Source organism: Danio rerio, chromosome 21 (assembly GCF_052040795.2).
Source record: "Danio rerio strain M-AB ecotype USA chromosome 21, GRCz13ab, whole genome shotgun sequence".
Taxonomy (NCBI): Eukaryota; Metazoa; Chordata; class Actinopteri; order Cypriniformes; family Danionidae; genus Danio; species Danio rerio.
Genome location: NC_141041.1, coordinates 1,672,501 through 1,697,500, shown reverse-complemented (window position 1 = coordinate 1,697,500; position 25,000 = coordinate 1,672,501). Strand labels below are relative to the sequence as shown.

General features: G+C 36.2%; 1 protein-coding gene and 2 long non-coding RNA genes across 17 annotated transcripts in view; 1 reads left to right on the top strand and 2 right to left on the bottom strand.

Annotated features, from left to right (window-relative positions):
- The window catches only part of LOC147838683 (uncharacterized), a 3,946-nt gene extending 2,806 nt beyond the window's left edge, over window positions 1–1,140 (top strand). The window contains exons 2-3 of the long non-coding RNA XR_015519854.1: window positions 1–908; window positions 1,075–1,140. The exon at window positions 1–908 is cut by the window's left edge and continues 434 nt beyond it. This is a non-coding gene — a long non-coding RNA (uncharacterized LOC147838683). The remainder of the gene's footprint in view (window positions 909–1,074) is intronic.
- The window catches only part of tcf4 (transcription factor 4), a 435,077-nt gene that overhangs the window by 182,478 nt on the left and 227,599 nt on the right, over window positions 1–25,000 (bottom strand).
- LOC147838682 (uncharacterized) overlaps window positions 22,099–25,000 on the bottom strand; it is a 4,020-nt gene continuing 1,118 nt past the window's right edge. Inside the window, exons 1-2 of the long non-coding RNA XR_015519873.1 lie at window positions 22,755–25,000; window positions 22,099–22,601 (exon numbers count right to left, since the gene is read on the bottom strand). The exon at window positions 22,755–25,000 is cut by the window's right edge and continues 1,118 nt beyond it. This is a non-coding gene — a long non-coding RNA (uncharacterized LOC147838682). The remainder of the gene's footprint in view (window positions 22,602–22,754) is intronic.

The window sequence follows — 25,000 nt, the reverse complement described above, 5'->3', positions numbered from 1 at the left end:
GGACATGTCTCCAAACATTAGTGTTTTCCCAGTGTCATTTAGCTAATGGTAATCTGGCTTTGTTGTTGATTCTGGCTTGTTGATTTTCCCATGTTGTCACACAAGGAAGCAGTGTGTTTGAGCTTTTCCTCAAATACTATTCTACAGTTGTACCTCACATTAACTCAAATGTTGTCAAATAGCCAATCAGAAACCTCCAAAACCCTGACATCATCATCTGAGCTTTATCAGAGGCAGAATAATCTTATTGTGTGCAAACTTGACTTTCAGGAAAAGTTATAACAATTTCTCAAACAATCTTTCTCTCATTCTATTATGCAGAACAGAAACACAATTGATAATCCTCACTTACCTAAAGGGGAAAAAGTTTAGTCACATTAACATCTGACTTGTCTTTAAATGGTTACATGCCTTTAAATACAGTGTATGTAAACTTCTGCTTTCAACTGTACATACACAATCATGCATATACACACATACATACACAAACATGCATATACACACATATGCATACACGCACATACATACACAAACATGCATATACACACATACATACACAAACATGCATATACACACATATGCATACACGCACATACATACCCAAACATGCATATACACACATACATACACAAACATGCATATACACACATATGCATACACGCACATACATACCCAAACATGCATATACACACATACATATTCATACATGCATATCCACACATGCATACACCCACATACATACACAAACATGCATATACACACATACATACACAAACATGCATATACACACATACACAAACATGCATATACACGCATGCATACACGCACATATACAAACTCAAACATGTGTACACACACATACATACACAAACATGCATATATACACATGCATACATGCACATATACATGTATACTGACATTCTGAATAGTTTAAAGTCAAACTTTTTTTCTGAGTTTGTGTTGTAAATTACAGCACAAACACCTGCTAATAAACAACCAGTACTTTGTGTGTGTTTACACACCTAATTCTGTACAATATATTGCTTTAAACGACTAACAAAAAGTGTCAAAAAGTCACACTGTTAAAACTAAAAAAAACATTAATACACGTACACACATATGCATACACACACACACACACACACACACACACACACACACACACACACACACACACACACACACACACACACACACACACACACACACACACACACATCCAAGACATGCACGTACACAAACACATGCATAAAGCTACCACACATACCCACACACAAAGTATAAATGCATGCATACATACACACACACACACACACACACACACACACACACACACACACGCACAGACTGAGTGTTAATGAGAAACCGAGAGAAGAGACTGGCAGAAGTAAAGCACAGAGTGTCAGAGATCTGTTCAGCAGCTCCACACCTAACAAACTCCAAGACCTTTAATTACTCGATGTGTTATCCTCATTATTGACTAATCCACTCACAATGCAACGCTTTGATTTCTTTCTTAACCCTCCTGTTGTCTAATAATTCTGCGTACACTATTTGTCCTGAGGGTCAAAATGAGTCGTCATCACTAAACCTCTAATATAAAGCAGGTCAGTTTCGTTTCATTGCTCAAATCTAGTCTGCGCTAAGAAACAAGCTCATCTTCATCACACACTCTGAGAATGTTTGGGTTTTCCCTCATCAGTGTGCAGTATTTCATTAGTGTTCACTCAGTGGACGACACTCATTTCTCATTCACTCATTCATGGGGTGGATTTCATTCATTGCTCGACTTCATCTCCATCTCAAAGTTGCCACAGCGGAATGAACCGAAAGAAGGTCCCTGGTTTGAGTCCCGGCTCGGTAAGTTTGGAGTTTGCATGTGGCGTGGGTTTCCTCCGGTTGCTCCGGTTTCCCCCACAGTCCAAACACATGAGTTATAGGGGAATTTATTAACTAAATGGGCCATAGTGTATACGTGTGTGTGTATAGGAGTATGAATGGGTGTTTCCCAGTACTGGGTTGCAGCTGGAAAAGCATCCGCTGTGCAAAACATATGTTGGATTAGTTGGTGGTTCATTTCGCTGTGGCCTCCTCTGATAAATAAAGGGACCAAGCTGAAGGAAAATGAATGAATGAATAACTGAAATAAATATAATGAAAAGTGAATAAATATCTATATTTACATGCATTTAAATAAGTAAACAAACAGATTGAATAATGTGAGTTTTCTGCTTATTTAGAGAAAGTTAAAGAGTGTGTGTGTGTGAGTGTATGTGTGTGTGTTTTACAGGTCTCTGATGGCTCCTCTGCCTCCCCTGGTGGCAGTAATTACGGACCTGCGGTGTCATTATGCATGTGTGTGTGTGTTTGTGTGTGTGACAGGCAAAGCAGAGCAGGTGACGTGTGTGCGTGTGTGTGTGTGTTTGTGTGTGTGTGTGTGTGTGTGTAACAGCTGGAGAAGCAGCTACAGCTGCTGAGGAGTCTGGAAAACCTGCACCATTCGCCACTGACTGAGATCTGACACTGACCAATCAGACGCCAGCCCCAGAGTGATGTCATCCTCATTACTCCAGTGCTGGCTCCTGATTGGATGACTCGGTGTGAACAGCTGCAGCTACTAACCTAGTTTACGGTGATCCACTACACTAATACACCTGATTCATCTGAAGCTCAATGATTACACCAATAACCAGAGCTGGAGTCACATTTACTGGCTTCCGATTAGCTGAGTTTCTGTAATATATGCAAAGTGCTTACAAGTTACACCAACATCATAAAAGCTTGGAGGGGAAAATAAATAAAACATCGGCAAGAAACATTTCGCATTTTTGTTTAAACGATGAACAAATAAAATAAAATAAAATAAAATAAACATATAAATTGTTAAGCTTGTTACACACACACACACACACACACACACACACACACATACACACACACACACACACACACACATATATATATATATATATATATATATATATATATATATATATATATATATATATAAAAAAAAAAATATATATATATATATATATATATATATATATATATATATATATATATATATATATATATATATATATAATTTATTTTTTCAATAATGATTTAAAACATCAGAATTCTTAACTTTCAAAGTACAATTGCTTAAAACGAAGTGCATTTTTGTCAAGGTCATTGCCTTATTGCAAAGTGAATTCGATTATTTCATAATCATAATGTGATAACTGCATATATTTTGGCAGTTGTGTGAACAAACATAACTGAGGTCTGTTTTACCAAAATATTCTACATTACAGTTTTTCTTCTAATAATGATTTAATGTGAAGTTTGCATCATAGTTTATTTGATACAGAAGCAGACAGCTCGACAGTATTTGAAGTTAGGATGAAGTTAAGATTGTCTATTTATCGTGACGTACATCTACTTCAAATAGTCCTTAAATAAGGAAAAATATAGTCCAACTATAAACAACTGATAGCTCCTCCTCAAATGACTGCTAGCTCCGCCCTAAACGACTGATAGCCCTGCCTTAAATGACTGATAACTCAACCCTAAATGACTGATAGCCCTGCCTTAAATGACTGATAACTCCACCCTAAATGACTGATAGCCCTGCCTTAAATGACTGATAGCTCCACCCTAAATGACTGATAGCCCTGCCTTAAATGACTGATAGCTCCACCCTAAATGACTGATAGCCCTGCTTTAAATGACTGATAGCTCCACCCTAAATGACTGATAGCCCTGCCTTAAATGACTGATAGCTCCACCCTAAATGACTGATAGCCCTGCCTTAAATGACTGATAGCTCCACCCTAAATGACTGATAGCCCTGCCTTAAATGACTGACAGCTCCTCCCTAAATGACTGATAGCCCTGCCTTAAATGACTGATAGCTCCTCCCTAAATGACTGATAGCCCTGCCTTAAATGACTGACAGCTCCTCCCTAAATGACTGATAGCCCTGCCTTAAACGACTGATAGCTCCTCCCAAAATAACTAATAGCCCCAACCTAAATGACTGATAGCTCCACCCTAAATGACTAATAGCCCTGCCTTAAATGACTGATAGCTCCACCCTAAATGACTGATAGCCCTGCCTTAAATGACTGATAGCTCCACCCTAAATGACTGATAGCTCTGCCTTAAATGACTGCTAGCTCCGCCCTAAATGACTGATAGCCCTGCCTTAAATGACTGATAGCTCCACCCTAAATGACTAATAGCCCTGCCTTAAATGACTGATAGCTCCACCCTAAATGACTGATAGCTCTGCCTTAAATGACTGCTAGCTCCGCCCTAAATGACTGATAGCCCTGCCTTAAATGACTGATAGCTCCTCCCTAAATGACTAATAGCCCTGCCTTAAATGACTGACAGCTCCTCCCTAAATGACTAATAGCCCTGCCTTAAATGACTGACAGCTCCTCCCTAAATGACTGATAGCCCCTCCCCAAATGACTGATAGCTCTGCCCTAAATGACTGAAAGTTCCCCCCTAAATGACTGACAGCTCCTCCCTAAATGACTAATAGCCCTGCCTTAAATGACTGACAGCTCCTCCCTAAATGACTGATAGCCCCTCCCCAAATGACTGATAGCTCTGCCCTAAATGACTGAAAGTTCCCCCCTAAATGAGTGATAGCTCCACCCTAAATGACAGATAGTCCCTCCTTAAATGACTGACAGCTCCTCCCTAAATGACTGATAGCAGCTCACCAAATGCCATCCTAAATGGCCAATAGCCCCACCCTTAAGGCATTCCATGTGACCAGAAGTGAAGAAAAGTCATTTGAAGGTGGGAAGGAAGGTTAAGATGTTTAATTAAATACGATGAGGGCAAATTAATGTCTGTCAAAATAATAAAGTCCACAAATACATCATTTATATCAACTGCTAATATCTAGATATGAAATCAGAGGAGTAGATTAAGATTTGACTGTGACTTTAACACTGAGAAATGTACAAGAGTCCGCACAGAGTCTCAGTCCAGCGTTCCAGACCACCAGCGACACACACACAGAGCCAGATGGAGAGACACTACAGGGGGCGGCACACACACACACTTAAAAAAGGGGTAGTTCACCCACAAATGTAAATTTACTCACTATCTACTCTGCCTTGAGTGCTTATAAGCCGTTATGAGTTTCTGTCAAGTGTAGAACACAAAAGATGATATTTAGAAAATGTTGAAAACCAGTAACCATTGACCTAACACACACACACACACACACACACACACACACACACACACACACACACACACACACACACACACACACACACACACATACACGCACAGACACACACAAACACACACACACATACAAGCTATACAACACATAAATACAATGATTTCGTATTATTGCAGGACAATAAAAGTAATAAACAGAAATAAATTCAAATAAATGAAATATTTAAAATAAAAAAATACATTTTATAAATAAATAAAATTAAAATACTAAAAATAAATAAAATCAAACACAATAATTTAAACAAATTTAATTAAATTTAAATATTAAAAACAAATAAAGAAAAATAAAATAATAAAAATAAATAAAAGAAAATAAAACAATAAAATAAATTAAAGTTAAATACAAAAAATAATTAAAAAAATAAATTAAAACGCAACAATAAGTAATAATAAAATAATCACAATTAAAATAATAAAAAGAAATAAGAAAATATTTAAAACAAATTAATTAAACTAAAAAATAATAATAAATACATAAAATAAAATAAAATTGTAAAAATAAATAAATTTAAATAAATCCTAAAAAATAAAATAAAAATTATAAAAATAAATTACATTAAAATTGTTAAAATAAATAAAATAAATAATAAAAATTAAATTAAATTAAAACACTATAAAATAAAATAAATAATATAAATTAAATTAAAATACTATAAAATAAAGCAACAATATAAAAATAAATTTAATTGCTAAAAAATAAAATATTTAAAATGAATAGATTTAATTAAAATACAAAAAATGAAATAATAAAAATTTATTAATCAATTTAATGAAATTTATTCAATAAAAAAAAATGTAATAAAATAAAATAGAATGTTTCATAACGAAGTATGTATGTGAGTGTGTGTGTGTGTGTGTGTGTGTGTGCGCGAGACAAGATCTGTTGTCCGCAGTAAGTGTTTCTGACAGCAGCAGCTCAGGGTCTGCGCTCCGCCGCCGCCGCCGAGGATTGTGGGTAAATGTGGAGCCGCACAGGTCAGAATCTGCAGGCGCTTCATGATCCTTCATACAGACGAGCCGCCGGCGCTAAAGCTAAAATCTGCTTCCAGAACAATCCATTACAGCTGACAAGTTAAATGTTGCATGCGACACCATATGGCTTCAGAACGGAGCCGCACATACAGCAGACAAAGCCAGGATGCATCACAATTAAGGTGTTTGGCTGCAGATTCAGATCCCGCATCACTTCCTGCTGGAGACCGAAAGACAATTCTGTGTGTGTTTGCGCACACTTGACGAATACAGCTCACTCTGATTCTGATTTACAGCATTACAGCGGAGTGGATTATTATTATAGTATTATTATATTAGTATTTTAGACGCCCTTAAATGTTTCACTCTGTTATACTGCAGCCATTTGCTAAAATCTTTTAAGTTCACTGTTTTCCTCATCAATGTAGAGCCCATATTAACAGAAAAACACAATTATTAAAAGACAAAGTGGAATATCACATGCTCTTAACATATTAAAGACTCATCACACCTCCACTGAGCACCAGGGGCTTATGGGTAAACAGCTGGAGGAAGATAATGAGAAGCACTTCCTGTCTGAGAGGCGTTTAACACTGGATCAGCCGTCCTGACCTCAGGAGGTCAGAGGTCACGACCTCCTCTTGTCCAGCCGGCGGAGGTTAATGGCACTGCAGGAGCTCAGCAGAAGGTCATCGCTCAAAAGAGCCACGCGTCAGTGAAACTGCAGCAGCATGGCAGCCATTTTGGCTCAAAGATGTAGCAGACGCATGATTATCAGCAGAGCTTCAGAAGATCAGGAGCAAATCAAATATTCACACACACTCCACGGTCCAGAGGACGAGATTCACACTCGACTTGATAATGAGGAGCAGAACTTCACGTGTAAACACGCACACACACACACCAGGAGTGAAAAACCAGAGTCTAAAGAAAGGGCATGACTATCTGACACACTCCTATCTGGCACAGCCAGCAAAGCATCCATATCCATTATTCATTATTCAATCTATTATTTAATCTATCAATCAATCTACAGTATCTATTATTCCATCCATCCATCCACCCATCACTGCATTCATTCATCCATCCATCCCATCGTCCAACCATCATCCATAGTCCTTTATTCTATCCACCCATTCATCAGTCCACTCTATCATCAGTCCCATAAATATATCCATTATACCATCCAACCGTCCAATCAATCCATCCACACTCCAGCTTTAATCAATCAGTGCATCAATCAATGCATCCTTAATTCCATCCATCCATTCATAAACCAATCCATCCATCAGTTCATCAACCAGTCAATCAATCAATCAATCAATCAATCAATCAATCAATCAATCCACCCATCTTTTATTTCATCCATCCATCCACCCAGCAATCCATCAATCAATCCTTCCATCCTTTATTCCATTTATCTATCCATCAGCCAGTCAATCAATCCATCCATCCATCCTCTATTCCAAACATCCATCTATCCATCAGTCCATCAATCAATTCATCCATCCATCCATTCCATCCATCAGTCCTTCAACCAGTCAATCAATCAATCCATTCATCCTTTATTACATCTATCTGTCCATCAACCAGCCAATCAATCCATCCATCCACCCATCCATTATTCTACCCATCTATCTATTAACCAGCCAATCAATCCATCCATAAATCCATCCATCCATCCATTATTCTTTCCATTTGTCTGTCAACTAGTCAATTAATCAATTCATCCATCCTTTATTACATCCATCCATTCATCAGTCCATCAATCAATCCATCCATCCTTTATTCAATCCATCTGTCCATCAACCAGTCAATCCATCCGTTTATCCATCCATCCATCAACCTGTCAGTCAATCAACCCATCCATCCTTTATTCCATCCATCCATCCATCCATCCATCCATCCATCCATCCATCCATCCATCCATCAGTTCATCAATCAATCCATCCATCTACCCATACATTCTTCAGTATATCAATCAATCAATCCATCCATCCATTATTTCATCCATCACTCCATCAACCACTCAATCAATCCATCCATCCATCCATACTTTATTTTATCTAGCAGTTCATCAACCAGTGAATTAATCAATCCTTCCTTTATCCCATCCATCAGTCCATCAACTAGTCAGTCAATCAATCAGTCAATCAGTCAATCAATCAATCAATCAATCAATCAATCAATCAATCAATCAATCAATCAATCAATCAATCAATCCTTTATTCCATTTATTAATCCATCCATCAGTCAATCAATCCATCCATTCATTCATCAGTCTATCAACCAGTAAATCATTCAATCTATCCATCCATCCTTGATTCCATCCATCCATCCATCCATCCATCCATCCATCCATCCATCCATCCATCCATCCATCCAATCAATCCTTTATTCCATCTATTCATCCATCCATTAGTCCATCCATCAGTCTATCAAAAAGTAAATCAATCCATCCATTCATCCATCCATCCATCCATCCAATCAATCAATCCATCTTTTATTTCATTTATTCATCCATCCATTGGTCCATCAATCCATCCATCAGTCTATCAACCAGTAAATCAATCAATCCATCCATCCATCCATCCTTTATTCCAATCAATCAATCAATCAATCAATCAATCAATCAATCAATCAATCAATCAATCAATCAATCAATCAATCAATCAATCAATCAATCAATCAATCAATCAATCAATCAATCCATCCATCCAATCAATCAATCAATCAATCAATCATTCAATCAATCAATCAATCAATCAATTAATCAATCCATCCTTTATTTCATCCTTCAGTCCATCAACCACTCAATAAATCAATCCATCCATCCATCCATCCATCCAAACTTTATTTTATTTATCAGTCCATCAACCAGTGAATCAATCAATTCATCCATCCTATATTCTATCCATCAGTCCATTAATCAATCAATCAATCAATCAGTTAATTAATCAATCAATCAATCAATCAATCAATCAATCAATCAATCAATCAATCAATCAATCAATCAATCAATCAATCAATCAATCAATCAATCCTTTAATTCCATCTATTCTTTCATACATCAGTCCATCAATTAAATCATCTATTCATTATACCATTCATCCATACTTTATTCCATCCACCAATCCATCAATCAATCAATCAATAAGTCAATCCATCCATCCATCCATCCATTATTCCATCCATCAGCGCATCAACCAGTCTATAAATCAATCCATCCATCCTTTATTCCATCCATCCATCATCCATCATCTATCTCTCATATTAATTTTACAGCTCCAGACTCTCAACTTCAGAACATATTTTGACTGAAGTGAAAGAGATCAATCTGAGATAATATAACGACACCGGTCTGAAATCTCTGATGTATGATCATAAACCCTCCAGATTCCAGCGCGCATGAAAACCAGATCAGTGTCCAAATCAGGATGGAGGATCTGAGCGAGAGTCTGTCAGGGATTGGCGTGACGTCTGTGTGATGAATGACAGCAATATTTCTCTCAGCTGTGAGCCGGACGCATCGGCACAGAGCCCGGATCCAGAGCCGGATTCACTGCATTACACTGCAAAAACACTTTACTCGTCTAATCTAGTCCAAATATCTATACATTCTTACACCAAGAAGCATTTTCCAGACACATAATTATCAATGTATTTTATATTATACACTATTTTAAATGATGCAATCATTGCAAACTAAACAAAAATACAATTTCTTTTAATAACATATTATGATCTTTAAATTTATTATATGCTAATATTTGTAATATTACATTGCATTGTATTTTCAATATATTTTAGATTCAATTTGATCTTATTTGATTTGTTAATTTAGTTATTATAACAAGTATTTGAATTTGCATTGCTATTCAGAAATGTTATTCGAAAAAAATTACAAAATGTATTATAATTAAAATATTGATTTCTCATCATTAAAATATATTAATTGCCAAATCATGTTCTCCCCGTGTTGTCGTGGGTTTCCTCCGGGTGCTCCAGTTTCCCCCACAGTCCAAACACATGCGCTGTAGGGGAATTGATCAACTAAATTGACTGTAGTGTATGTGTGTGAATGCAAGAGTGTATGGGTGTTTCCCAGTGTTAGGTTGCAGCTGGAAGGGCATCCACTGCGTAAAAACATAAGCCATATGCTGGATAAGTTGGCGGTTCATTCCGCTGTGGCGACTCATTAATAAAGGGACTAAGCCGAAAATGAATTAATTGAATTAATGATTATTGAATGCAATTGCGAGTATTTCCAATCATTTTAAGTATTGATTTTTTACATATTTATTAGTAATAATGCGCTAACACATTTCTTAAAAGAGAACTATGCAAATGGCTGCTAGATGCATTTCTGTTTTTCAGAGACAAACAAATACACAATCACTAAAACACACACACACACACAAGAGCGTGAGAGGATGTGTAAGGTTTATTGTTTGCCTGTGTGTGTGTGTGTGTGTGTGTGTGTGTGTGTGTGTGTGTGTGTGTGTGTGTGTGTGTGTGTTATGCCAGGCATGAGAGATGTTGTGTGGCATCTGTGCCAGTTTGGCCGTGGCAGACGTTACACACAGAACAAAAGAGCTTCGCATGTGAACAAGCAGCTCGGCCCGTTTCACTCTGCATTTTATATCATATGATCCACGGAATGAATCGGAAAAACACAGACAAAAATGTAAAGATCCAAATTTGAAAGAAAATCCTCATTTATATTAGAACAAATAATAAAGAAGCATCCTCAAATCAAGATGCATTTGCAAACATTCTGCAAAAAAAACAGAAAAAAATCATACTGTTTTAAGAGATGAATCAAAATAACATAGAGAAATGTAAAGTATCTAAATATAAAAGATACAAATAATTTATATAAAAATATATAACAAACAAAAGCATCATCAAATCAAGATGCATTTGCAAAAATTAAACAAAAAAAAAGAAATAAATCATGTTGATCCATGGCATGAATCAGAAAAATCTGGAAAAATGTAAACATCCTAATATAAAAGATAATCATCACGTATACTAAAACATATAACAAAACAGCATCATCAGATCAAAGATGCATCTGCAAAAACTCAACAAAAAAAGAATAAAATCATGCTGATGTAAGGGATGAATCAAAATAATATGGAAAAATTAAAAGATCTTAATATGAAAGATATTCATCATTTATATCAACACAAACGACTACAAAAAGCATCGTCAAATTAAGATGCATTTGCAAAAATTCAACAACAAAAACAGCATGCTGATCCAAGAGATAAATGCAAAAAATACAGGAAAATGTGAAGATCTGAATAAAAAAAGATAATAATCCTTTATATGTACACATATAGCAGACAAAAGCTTCATCAAATTAAGATGCATCCGCAAAAATTCTGCAAAAAATAAATAAATAAATAAAAAAACATGCAGATCATGTTTAAAAAAAAGGAACTAAAAAATACAAAGAAAAGGAAAAATATCTAATTATAAATAATAATAGTCATCTATATTAGATCAAACAAAAAAGCATCATCAAATCAAGATGCATTTGCTAACAATTGAACAAAAAATTTTTTAAAAATCATGCTGATGCAAGAGATGAATCAAAGTAATATAGAAAAATGTAAAAATCTAAATATAAAAGATAATCATCATTTAAATTAACACATATAACAAAAAAGCATCATCAAATCAAGATGGATTTGCAAAAATTCTGCAAAAAATCCATGCTAATCCATGAAATGAATTAAAAAATACAGAAAACAATATAAAGATCCAAATAAAAAAAGATAATAATCATTTATATTAACACAGATTTAACACATATAACAAAAAAAGCATCAAATCAAGATGCATTTGCAAAAATTCAGCAAATTAATACATGCTGATCTATGAAATAAATAAAAAATTAAAGAAAAAGTGTAAAGATTAAAAATAAGAAAGATAATAATCCTTTCTATTGACACATATGACAAAAAAGCATCATCAAATCAAGATGCACTTGCAAAAATAAATAAATAAATAAATAAATAATAATAATAAAAAACTCATGGTAATCCAAGGGATGAACCAAAAAAATACAGAAAGATAATTTAGATTATAAACATATGACAAAAACATCATCAAATCAAGATGCATTTGCAAAAATTCTGCAAAAGAAGAGAGAAAAAATCATGCTGATCAAACTAATATAGAATATAGAATATATCTAAAAATAAAAGATAATCATCATTTATATTAACACATATAACAAAAAGCCTCATCAAATCAAGATGCATTTAAAAAACTCATAAAAAAAAAATAATCAAAAAATCATGCTGATCTAAGGGATGAATTAAAATAATACAGAAAAATGTAAAGATCTAAACATAAAAGATAAAAATCATTCGCATTTAACACATAACAAACGATAAGCAGAATCAAATCAAGATGCATTTGCAAAAAATCCAGCAAAGACAGAAAACAATAATGATGCTGAGCTCAGAGAAGTGGCAGTCTGGGAATCAACTTTTGCGCTTTTTTATCTGTATTTATTCAACGGCCAACACCACTGCCGCCGCCGCTGCTGCCATGCAAATGCTTATTTTATTCTTTTGTCATTCAAATGAAGCACTAAATTAAATACAAGACACATAAACACTCGAGTGGCTTAAAAACCCCGAACGCCAGGACTGCAGATTTGAGCTCAAACAAATCCGCCACTGTCCCAAAGCCCACGACGCCGGTGTCCGAGAGAGAGAGAGAGAGAGGGAGAGAGAGAGAAAGAGAGAGAGAGAGATAGGTGAATGTCTCTCTGCGGGTTGACTCGTGTCCTGCAGGATTTGCCGTGACTCTTTCTTTCAGGAGCGGGATAAGATCCTGACACAGCGCGTCTCTTTTTCTTGTGCCGGCAGGATTAGTGGAAACACTCCCCTCACGACAGGATGCAAATAACCTTTCACTTCAAAAAGCACACGGAGCGGCCAACTTTTTGCGCGTCTGTCACCTCGGAGCGCACGCAGCGGCGGCGGCGGCTTTAGCATCCACCCAAAGCAAAGCTGAATGGAAAATGCCGACACTAGTGCACTTGAATTTCCCAATATTGCATTGTGCTGAAAGCACTGATTCGACACATTCAGATTGTTCTTAAGTGCTGCATGCCTCAAACTTTCTGCCACACGTTTAATTTATTTTTTTCGCTTTCCAAAAAAAAAAAAAAAAAGTGCTTGAATTAATAGTCCAACGCAAAAGAGAAACGTCTGAATCTGCTCTTCATTCTGAAGATAATCTGCGTTCTGAATAGAATTGCTACACTGCGCACACACACACACACACACACACACACACACTGCAACACTGTAGCAATTTTACACAGCTAAGAGATTACATCACCACAATGTTACAAGGTTTTAAATTCTGGAACAACGTTACATTGTTGCAAGCTACATTCATGCAATATGTTTACCACATATAATGTAGATATTAGATATGATCTTAATGTTTTAAACAATATTTCATGTTCTGAATGCAGCATCATAACAATAATCACTTTAAACCATAGAATGTTCATTCATTTTAATTCACGTCACATCATGAAAAATGAATGAATGAATAGTCCTACGCAAGACAAACATCTGAATCTGCTCTTCATTTTGAAGATAACATCTGAATGGCATACACACACACACACACACACACACACACACACACACACATACACACACTGCAACACTGTAACAATGTTGCATGACATCATCACACTGTTACAATGTTTCAAATTTTGGAACAACGTTACATTGTTTTAAACTACATTCAAGCTAAATGTCTGAGAATGATCTTAGAAATAAATATGACAGTACATTTTCTTAATATGACAAGATATTTTCTTAAATATTCTGCATGGACATTCTGAATGCAGCATTATATCGGAAACACTTAATAATAACTACACAGTATGAATCATTTATTAAGCATTAGCATCTAGCAAATTCATTATTTGTTAAGCATTAACTACTTTAACAGACGTTAGTGAGCAGTTTATAACAGCAGCTACAAATGCTGTAATCTTGACACGTATAATGTGCTTAATATTTGTACTTTATTTTTCATTATTATTAAGTGTTGCATTTTTAACAAACCATTTGTATTTAAGAGTAGCTGGAGGTTTTTAAGATCATTCAGAATGAGTTTGTAAATGATTAGTAAACTATTAAAATTAACGTTTATATATCTGATTATTCAGGCATATATTAACGGTTACTATATATGTTAAAAAATGCTTTATTAACTCTACTTCATCCAGTTTTGTGAGCAAATCTAAAGTGAGGACTATTCATGCTTTATAAATCCCTTATAAATGACAATTAAAGGCTCGGTATCAAATCAACATACAGTTGAAGTCAGAATTATTAGCCCCCCTGAATAATTAGCACCCCTGTTTATTTTTTTCTCCAATTTCTGTTTAATGGAGGGAAGATTGTTTTAGCACATTTCTAATCATAATAGTTTTAAAAACCTATTTCTAATAACTGATTTATTTTATCTTTGCCATGATGACAGTAAATAATATTTTTCAGAACACATTTATACAGCTTAAAGTGACATTTAAAGGCTTCACTAGGTTAATAAGGTGAACTAGGCAGGTTAGGGTAATTAGGCAAGTTATTGTATAATGATGTTTTGTTCTGTAGATTATTGAAAAAAAAAATTAGCTTAAAGGGGCTAATAATTTTGTCCCAAAAATGTTTTTTTAAAAATTAAAAACTGCTTTTATTCTAGCCGAAATAAAAAATATAAGACTTTCTCCAGAAGACAAAATATTATCAGACATACTGTGAAGATTTCCTTGCTCTGTTAAAAACCATTTGGGAAATATTAAAAAAAGAAGAAAAAAATCGAAAGGGGGCTAATAAATCTGACTTCAACTGTATTTGCAATCGTATCTAAAAAGTAAAAAGACTGTAAAGTTTGAACACTGAATAACAGTGTCAAAATACAACATCAAATTAGATAACAACAACAAGATAATAATATAACTCTCTTATTTTTTACATAAATGACCTTCCTTCAGTCTGTCCAAATGTCCTGATTCATTTGTATGCAGATGATGCAGTTATTTATACAACTCAAGTAGCAGATAAACTTACACAAGCTGTGGCTCACGTCTCAGAATGGTTAAACCAGTCCTGTTTCAAACTGAAGGCAAACAAAACAGTTGCAATGTACTTTTCGAAAACAAACAATATTCTAACAGACGTCCACGTGGACTAAATAGAAATCGTATCTGATTTGAAATATCTTGGGCTCCAAATTGTCTCCAAATTAACTTTTAAATCACAAATTAAAAAGGTAGGTAACCGTGTTAAAATTTTATATATCTAATTTCCGGTTCATAAGGGTCACATTTATCACTGCAGGCTAGGGATGTAACGGTATCAGAATTTCACGGTACGGTAATACCTCGGTGTGAATGGCACGGTACGGTATTTATTGAATAATTTACAGGAAAAAACAAACTAAAGAAAAGACTCGAAAAAAGTGCCAAAAGTGTTTATTTACCTTACCACTGAACATATCAATGACATACAAATCAGCCATCTATCTGTAAGCTTCGAAACAGGAACTTCCATTTTTCAATTTTAATAACAAAAAACTTTTAAACCATATAAAAAATTAAAGTTTCAATTTAGTATTGTTGAAAACTCATCACATTCAACATTTAATCATTAATAGTAATAGATAGAGATGGGTTTTTTAAGGAAAATGATCATATAACTATAATCTGTTAAAAGCTGGGGTCTCTGGGCATGTCCCCTGCAACAGAAACAACCCCTCTCATTTGGGACTGAGGTTTCTGGGACAGAGAGATCTGATTTAGCCAAGGTTGACAGCAGTGGGTAACGTTGTGCATTGTCTTTCCACCACTTGAGAGGACAAGCCATGAGTGAGATAGAGGTGTCTTTGCGGTACAAGTCAATGTCTGCATCAATCTAACAAGTGTGCTGAGTTCTGCAGTCCCCATGACTGTTTTAGTCGTATTCCCCGACTTATATTTCACCACAGTCTGGCAGTGCCTGCATACTGTTTTTTTCTTTGTCTGTCACCTTTTCTCCTTTTTCGTATCTTTTTAGAAAGAAACTGAAATGCTTCCACACATCCACACATGCTCTTTTTCTTCCCCGCTACTAGCAACACACTCCATTTCCACATTACTGGATCTGCAGTGACAACAGACTGCAAAGGATGATGGCCACGGCTGGGCTGATGGGAATTGTAGTTCCTGCTTCCTCCCGTTCGCTTCATTCGCCTGAGCAAACTTTTCTCAGAAATTTAGTTTTATTGAGTCATGTGCCTACGGTAATATTGAAAAAAATTCGCTTGATTGCTGGTTCGAGCCTCGGCTCAGCTGGCGTTTATGTGTGGAGTTTGCATGTTCTCCCTGCGTTCGCGTGGGTTCCCTCCGGGTGCTCCGGTTTCCCCCACAGTCCAAAGACATGCGGTACAGGTGAATTGGGAAGGCTAAATTGTCCGTAGTGTATGAGTGTGTGTGTGTGTGTGAATATGTGTGTTGATGTTTCCCAGAGATGGGTTGCGGCTGGAAGGGCATCTGCTGCATAAAAAACTTGCTGGATAAGTTGGCGGTTCATTCTGCTGTGGCGACAAGAAAATGAATGTATGAGGGACAACAGATGAAAAATAGCCTTCTGGCTAACTCTGGTGCATTTGCAGAAATGCTAATTAATCTGTCCCTGCCATATAAACAAATAAATAAAATAAACAAATGAACAATTTAATAGGATGAAATGTTTAAACTCTACAGTAATTTTATTTTAGATAAGATTGCAAATATTGATTTTTTCATTTGATACAGTTTTATTTGTGCATCTTCACAAATGAATCAAGTCATATTTGTTCTTTTTTTCATGTTTAGAACTTAACCGAGCCTTTAATTGTCATTTATAAGGGATTTATAAAGCATAAACAGTCCTCACTTTAGATAAGGTCAATAAAATATTTATTAACATGCAAATCAATTATTAGTATATGCCTGAATAATAAGATATTTAAATGTTCATTTGAATAATTTATTAATCATTACTAAACTCATCCAGAATTCTTAAAAAACAATCAGCTATGCTTAAACAACTGGTTTGTTAATAATGCAATACTTAGTATATATATATATATATATATATATATATATATATATATATATATATATATATATATATATATATATATATATATATATATATATATAGTAATGAAAAGTTAATCATTAACAAAGTATGAAAGTACAATTATTAAGCACATTACATCACCGCAACGTCACATTGTCTCAAACTACATTCATGCTATATTTTTTCCACATGATGTCAGAAACATTACATTTGCTTAAGATATTCTCTCAATGTTTAAAATAATATAAATATACAAAATGGACATTCTGAATGCAGCATTATAACATTTTAAACAGCAGAACGTTCATCGTTTCAAACAGAAGATTAAAAAAGGCTGCATATGTTAAACATCTGCTACTTTTTCTTTTAATTCACATTACAAAAAAAGTGTCTTGAATGAATAAACCTACGCAAGAGAAATAGTTGAATGTGCTCTTCATTCTGAAGACTCACACACTGCCACACTGTAACATTGTGATGATGTAATTCAAAACTGTTACAATGTTTCAATGTTTAGAACAATATTACATTGTTTCAAACTACATCTGTGCTATATTTTTGCCACATGATGTATAACAGCGAGGCAGTGGCGCAGTAGGTAGTGCTTTTGCCTCACAGCAAGAAGGTCGCTGGGTCGAACCTCGGCTCAGTTGGCGTTTCTGTGTGGAGTTTGCATGTTCTCTCTGCGTTCGCGTGGGTTTCTTCCGGGCGCTTCGGTTTCCCCCACAGTCCAAAGACATGCAGTACAGGTGAATTGGGTAGGCTAAATTGTCCGTAGTGTATGAGTGTGTGTGTGAATGTGTGTGTGGATGTTTCCCAGACATGGGTTGCGGCTGAAAGGGCTGCGTAAAAACTTGCTGGATAAGTTGGCGGTTCATTCCGCTGTGGCGACCCCGGATTAATAAAGGGACTAAACGGACAAGAAAATGAATGAATGAATAAATGTTTCAACGAATATTAATGTTCTGAATGCAACATTATCGCAAAAATCACTTAACAGAAGAACATTCATCATTTCCTACAGTGGAATTTTGTAGAATAAAAAATTCTGCGTGCGTCAAACATTGCCACTTTTGAAAAACAAATTCACATGATGAAAAACGATTCCTGAATGAATAGTCCTATGCACGAGAAACATCTGAATCTGCTCTTCATTCTGAAGATAACATCAAAATGGAACACACACACACACACACACACACAGGGCCGGAGTGGGACTCCTTTTCAGCCCTGGAGTTTCAAGCATTAGACCGGCCCACCTCAGACAACGACTGACTATATTAAAATAAGGTCATTTCCAATTCAGTTTATAATGACACTATCACGCCTTTTTAAAGAAAGCAGCTGCTTTAGAACTTCAAATGTTCAATAACCTTACAGTTTTATATGTCCTAACAATAAAAAAATAGAATTACTCAGGTGAGGATCGAACACAGATCGACGACGTCATAACGCAACGTGCTGACCACTGGATCACAATGACGCTGTTATGCTAGTGTGGCCGGAATGATAGTTAAACCATCATCACCCTGCAGGCTGCATTTTGCTCATGGGGCTGCGAGACAATAAATAAGAGGAGCGGAGCTGCGGCAATTTAATGTATAAAAAGATGGAGGCTATGGTCAAATAAATAAATAAATGAAAAAAAGTGCGACTGCTGAGAGTGCAAGCAGCTAGAAACACCGGCCATCCGGCCAAAAAACGGACCGGCCCACCGGGAACTCTCCTGGTCCTCCTGATTGGCCAATCCAGGCCTGCACTCACACACTGCAACAATATAACAATGTTGAATTACATCACCACTATGTTACAATGTTTGGGACAACGTTACATTGTTTCAAACTGCATTCATGCTATATTTTTGCCACATTACATCAGAAACAAAATACAACATTACATTTGATTAAGATATTCTTTTAATGTTTAAAATTATTTCAATTTTCTGAACGGACATTCTGAATGCAGCTTTATAACATTAATAATCATTTTAAACAGCAGAACGTTCATTGTTTCTAAAAGTGGAATAAAAAAGGCTGCATATGTCAAACATCTGGTACTTTTTCTTTTAATTCACATTGCAAAAAAAAAGTGTCTTGAATGAATAGACCTACGCAAGAGAAGAGAAGATAATATCAAATTTGAAAACACACACTACAATTGTGTTGTGTTGAATTACAACATTGTGATGATCTAATTCAAAACTGTTACAATGTTTCAACGTTTAGAACAACATAACATTGTTTCAAACTACATCTGTGCTATATTTTGCCACATGATGTCAGAAATATGACAACACATTTGATTAAGACAGTGGTTCTCAAACTGTGGTACGCAGGCTTCCTTCTAGTGGTACGCGGAGGAATGAAATATGTCATGTACATGCTACACACATTTCAAAATTTATCAAAAATGATGTATATAATATGCCATATATGACATATAGCCTATATTTCTGAGGTAATCTGCCACGTTTTTTCACTGTGCAGAGTTGTAGCTGCTGTACTGGGCCTACCACGCTGCTGTATTTCAATACTGCTCGTTTTGGTGGTACTTGGAGAGACAATTTTTTTCTGAGGTGGTACTTGATGAAAAAAGTTTGAGAACCACTGGCTTATGATATTCTCTTAATGTTTTCATATAATATCCATATTCTGAATGGACATTCTGAATGCAGCATTAGAACATTAATCTTTTTAAACAGCAGAACGTTTCTTGGTTCAAACAGTGGAATAAAAAAGGCTGCATGTGTCAAATCATGTATAAATAATACTTGATGCTGTATTCTGTTTTAGTGTTTATGGTAACTTCTATTCATTGGATACCTCAGTTTCAAGAGACCGCAGGGGAGGGGGGTGGGGGTATTTAAATTTATATATTTCATTATATGTTTTTTTCAGCCTGTGCGTTTCGTTAACAATTAATAATACAAATAAATAAATAAATAAATAAATAAAACAATCCTACATCTTTATACAGCATTATAACAATAATCCAACACAATCTCACGGCAATTCGTAACTTTTTCATTTAGTGGCTAATTCGTACAAATTCGTACGATCTAATTCGTACATTTTAGTACGATTTGAGTATCCCCCAATGACGGTTGGGTTTAGGGGTGGGGTTAGGTGCCACGCCTCCTTTTTAAAATCGTACATTTTCTTACGACTGAACTTGTACGAATTCGTACGAATTAGCCACTAAACTGCCAAAACGTAAAATACTGACGTTTTCTCGTGAGATCAGGCTGCAATAATCTTAACTTTAAACAGCAGAACATTCATCGTTTCCAACAGTGGAATTTTGTGGAACAAAAAAATGCAGCATGTGTCTAACATCTGGCACTTTTTCTAAAATTCACATTATGAAAAAAAGTGACTTGAATTAAAAGTACTACGCAAGAATCTGCTCTTCATTCTGAAGATAACATCTAAATGGAACACACACACACACACACACACACTGCAACACTGTAACAATATTGAATTACATCACCACAATATTACAATGTTTCGATTTCTGGAACAACATTACATTGTTTCAAACTACATCTGCGCTATATTCTGCCACATGATGTCAGAAATAAGACAATACATCTGCTTAAGATATTCTCTTTATGTTTAAAATTATATCAATATTCTGAATGGACATTCTGAATGCAGCATTATAACAAAGTGGAGTCATTTGGAGAGGAGCACATTATATGTTTGTTTACAGAACGTGTAAACAGAAATGTCAGCTGGCTTGCTAACCACTGGGCCACCATGTCGCCCATCAAGGAAAGCAAGAGTATTAGGGGGAAGGGGAGATTCTTCAAAACGAAGATGGCTGTGATATGGAACTTAGAATATTTATAGTGGATTAGGAATCCTCTGTTTGGTAAATCACTAATCAAATAATGCAGGACCGGCCGCAAGCAATCATAAGCATGTGATGCTCTCGAAATTAGTTTATAAATAAACTTCACAAAGTAGACTGTTAGGTTGGGGTTGGGGTTAGGGTAAGTTGTCATGTACTAGCAAAGTTTCTTATAGTAAGTTAAATGCCTGTTGAAGGAGCAGTATCAGCAGATATTAAGCAGACAGTCTACTAATGCTCAAATGAGAAGTAATTGGCATGTAGTTGCAATGCAACATTTAGTCAACAAAATGTGCAACCACCAACTAATCCAGCAAATGTGTTACACCGCGGTTGATCTTCCGGCTAAAACCCAGTACTAGGAAACACCCATATACACTCACTCACACACACACTCATACACTACAGCTAATTTAGTTAATCAGTTCCCCTATAGCGCATGTGTTTGGACTGTGGGGGAAACCGGAGCACCCGGAGAAAATGGGGAGAACATGCAAACTCCACACAGAAATGTTAACTGACTCAGCCGAAGCAAGAACCAGTAACCTTCTTGCTGTAAGGCCACAGTGCTAACTGAGCCAATGTGTCACCATTTGTGCCAATGTAAAACATGTAATACAAAGAATGTAAAAAAAAAAAAAAAGGTCAAAGCGAGAGCAGTGCATTGTGGGAAATGTCTCACACACACACACACACACACACACACACTGCATAAATGCTCCTTATGTAACATGTAACCCATTTAATGAGTACTTTAACAGGAAAGCAGCAATTGAAGCCTCCCAGAAACAGCCCAGATTATTTAATTATTTTATTTTTTAACCTTTTTTTATTTAGTTTTTTTCCCTGAATGTCTTTGTTTTTTTTTGTTTTTTTTTTGTTTGTTTTTTTTACTTTACCACATTTACATTAGATGTTAAAAACTGTCCTAATTAATTGCTTGATTTTAAAGTGTACAAGTTTGTGTCCGTCTCACACACACACACACTGTGTAAATGCTCCATATACCCCATATACAGTACTCAAGGTTAAAAGCTGCTGTAATTAATTGCACTGCTCGATTTTACAGTGTAAAAGTTTGTATCAGGATTTTTGTGCCAACAAATTTTGTAAAAAGACTGTAAAATTAAAAAGGAAGGTCAAAACGAGAGCAGTGAATTGTGGTAAAGGTTTCACACACACACACACACACACACACACACACACACACACACACACACACACACACACACACACACACACTGCGTAAATGCTCCTTATGTAACATCAGTGATGGCAATAATGGCACTATAAATAAATGACGTTATTAACACCATACTTTATACCAGGGGTCACCAAACTTGTTCCTGGAGGTCCGGTGTCCTGCAGATTTTAGCTCCAACCCTAATCAAACACACCTGAACAAGCTAATCAAGGCCTTACTTAGTATGCTTGAAACATCCAAGCAGGTGTGTTGAGGCAAGTTGGAGCAAAACCCTGCAGGGACACCGGCCCTCCAGGACCAGGATTGGTGACCCCTGCTTTATACAGTAAGGAGTAATCAAATGAGCTACTGTTTCCCTCGTTACGATGCCGTTACCGTTACTGACAATACAATGTGTGTTACTTTTATTGAAAACACTGAAGCAGTTTTCATGAGCAGTGTCTCTCTCAGCCATAAGACCTCCCTTTCTCTGGGGTGTTTGTGTGTGTGTTCGGCGCTGGGGTAGGACACATGACCAACCGATGATGACTGGTGTGTGGTGTGTGAACGTGGTGTAACTGAGAGTGTGATGATTGGCTTAGATTGAATACATTTCCATCGTTTGCCAATCAGAGGCAGAGTAGGAGAGTAGAGTAGAAGTTCAAAGGTAGCGTTTGCAAACTGGAAATATAAGCACTACACTGTAAAAAAATCAGTTAGTTTATGGTTAATGTCCAGCAGCTGGGGTGCCGAAAAAAAGCAAAAAAAGCAAAATAGGGGCCGTTAAATTACAGAAATTTACTGTAAAATAACGGATATTAAAGGGTCACGAAACACCAAAACACATTTTTTGAGCTGTTGACAGTGGTATATGTGTCCCACACTGCTAAAAACACTATTAGGACACCTATATTTCACTAAAAAGTGTAAATTGGTTGTTTTTGCGTTATTTCAAGCAAATTCGTACTTCCTGTTTGAAACGGATTTTTGAAGCTGCGTCACGTTCATGAGATAATAGCGTGTATTCCAGCGTGCAGACTGGACGTCTGTGCCAGAGTGAGTCTTATTACGTCTTACAGTGTGCTGCATTAATGCATGAGTAAGGCTTGGTTCAAACCAATCAGCGCGCTCTATTGTGCAACTTCATTAATATTCATTACTGTCAGAGTGTTTAGACGACAGAGACGCCACGTTGTGTTGGCAAAACAAGCGTGAAGTGTTGCTTTTATAGTTTGCTGAAGTGAAGTTTTGTTTTCATTTTCTCTCTGTGAGAGCGCAGACTCACGCGTGGATTAACAAAGTACGCGACGCTCGACAACAATAACTTACGTGTCTAAGGAGGATTATTGTTTACCTGAGAGCTGTTCTCATCTGCAAACGCTGAGATCGGATTCGCTTGTAGTCTCCTCTTAATAAAGACGCGGCTCTAGTTGCTGGTGATTGTCCTGTCTCTACAGATTTGGTAAGTGAGCGACCAGTGCTCTTTGTTTATTCAGTTCGTATTTTATTCGTATCAAACAAACTATTGCACCGAGTGCAATAGTTAGCACTAACAGTTACAACCAAACTATAACCTCGTGTTGGATTTTGTGACCAGAATAACACACGCGGCTTTCTGACGCTACCAGCCGTGTGTATCTAAGTTTCCGGGAAATGCTGAGTTTTTTTTCTCTCATTCGCCGTGCGGTATCAAACATTGCATGAAAAATACACGCTTAGAGCAGCGCCTCGAATCAAATATCTCGTTTGTCGCGAGGGACATGACTGAATTCCCTGAATGAAAGAGCCAAACTGCAGTTAAAGTCCACCATTTAATAATTTGGCAAATAATTCGACTACAGATGTCCATGTAAACACAGTCACATTGTCCGCTGTGGGTGTGTGTTTTGACTCTGAAAGTCAGCGCGCCCAAATAGACACTCCCATACCAAGCTGCTTTTCTTCCTCCGACACTCCCCCCTAAACAGAGCTGGACACGCCCACTTTTCTGACTTTTTCCAAAGTAGAGGTGTGAAAACACCCTGCTGAAACGAGGGGCTTTCATGGCCCTTTAAATTAGAGAAGTTTACCAGAAATTAAAATGTAAGGAAATTTCTTTAATATCCGTTTTTTAAAAAAATTCCGGCACCCCAAGCTGCTGGAAATAAACCGTAAACTAACAGATTTTTTTTCAACAGTGTACTTTGCCCTCGTTGAAGTGAAAGGCAAGAATGCTTATGTGTTGAGCAACTTATGCCCGAAAAAAAAAGAGTCTCTCTGCATCGGTGACAAGTAATTCTAATCTAATGAAGCACCTCACAGCGTCACATGCTGCCACAACATTAGTGGCTATAACGTGAGCTCTGCTACCAAAGAAAAAGACGACGCCATCACAGCAAATAAAACTTAAAGGGCACCAATGGTGAAAAGTCTACTTTTAAAGCTGTTTGGACACACGTGTGTAGGTATATACTGCCATATTGGGATGATATAAACACACCCAGTCCTTTGTATTTACAAATTTAACAACATAAAAACGGTGGACCAATTGGAGCGGTTTTCAGACCAACCGCAACTTGACGTAGGAGTGCGGTCCCCC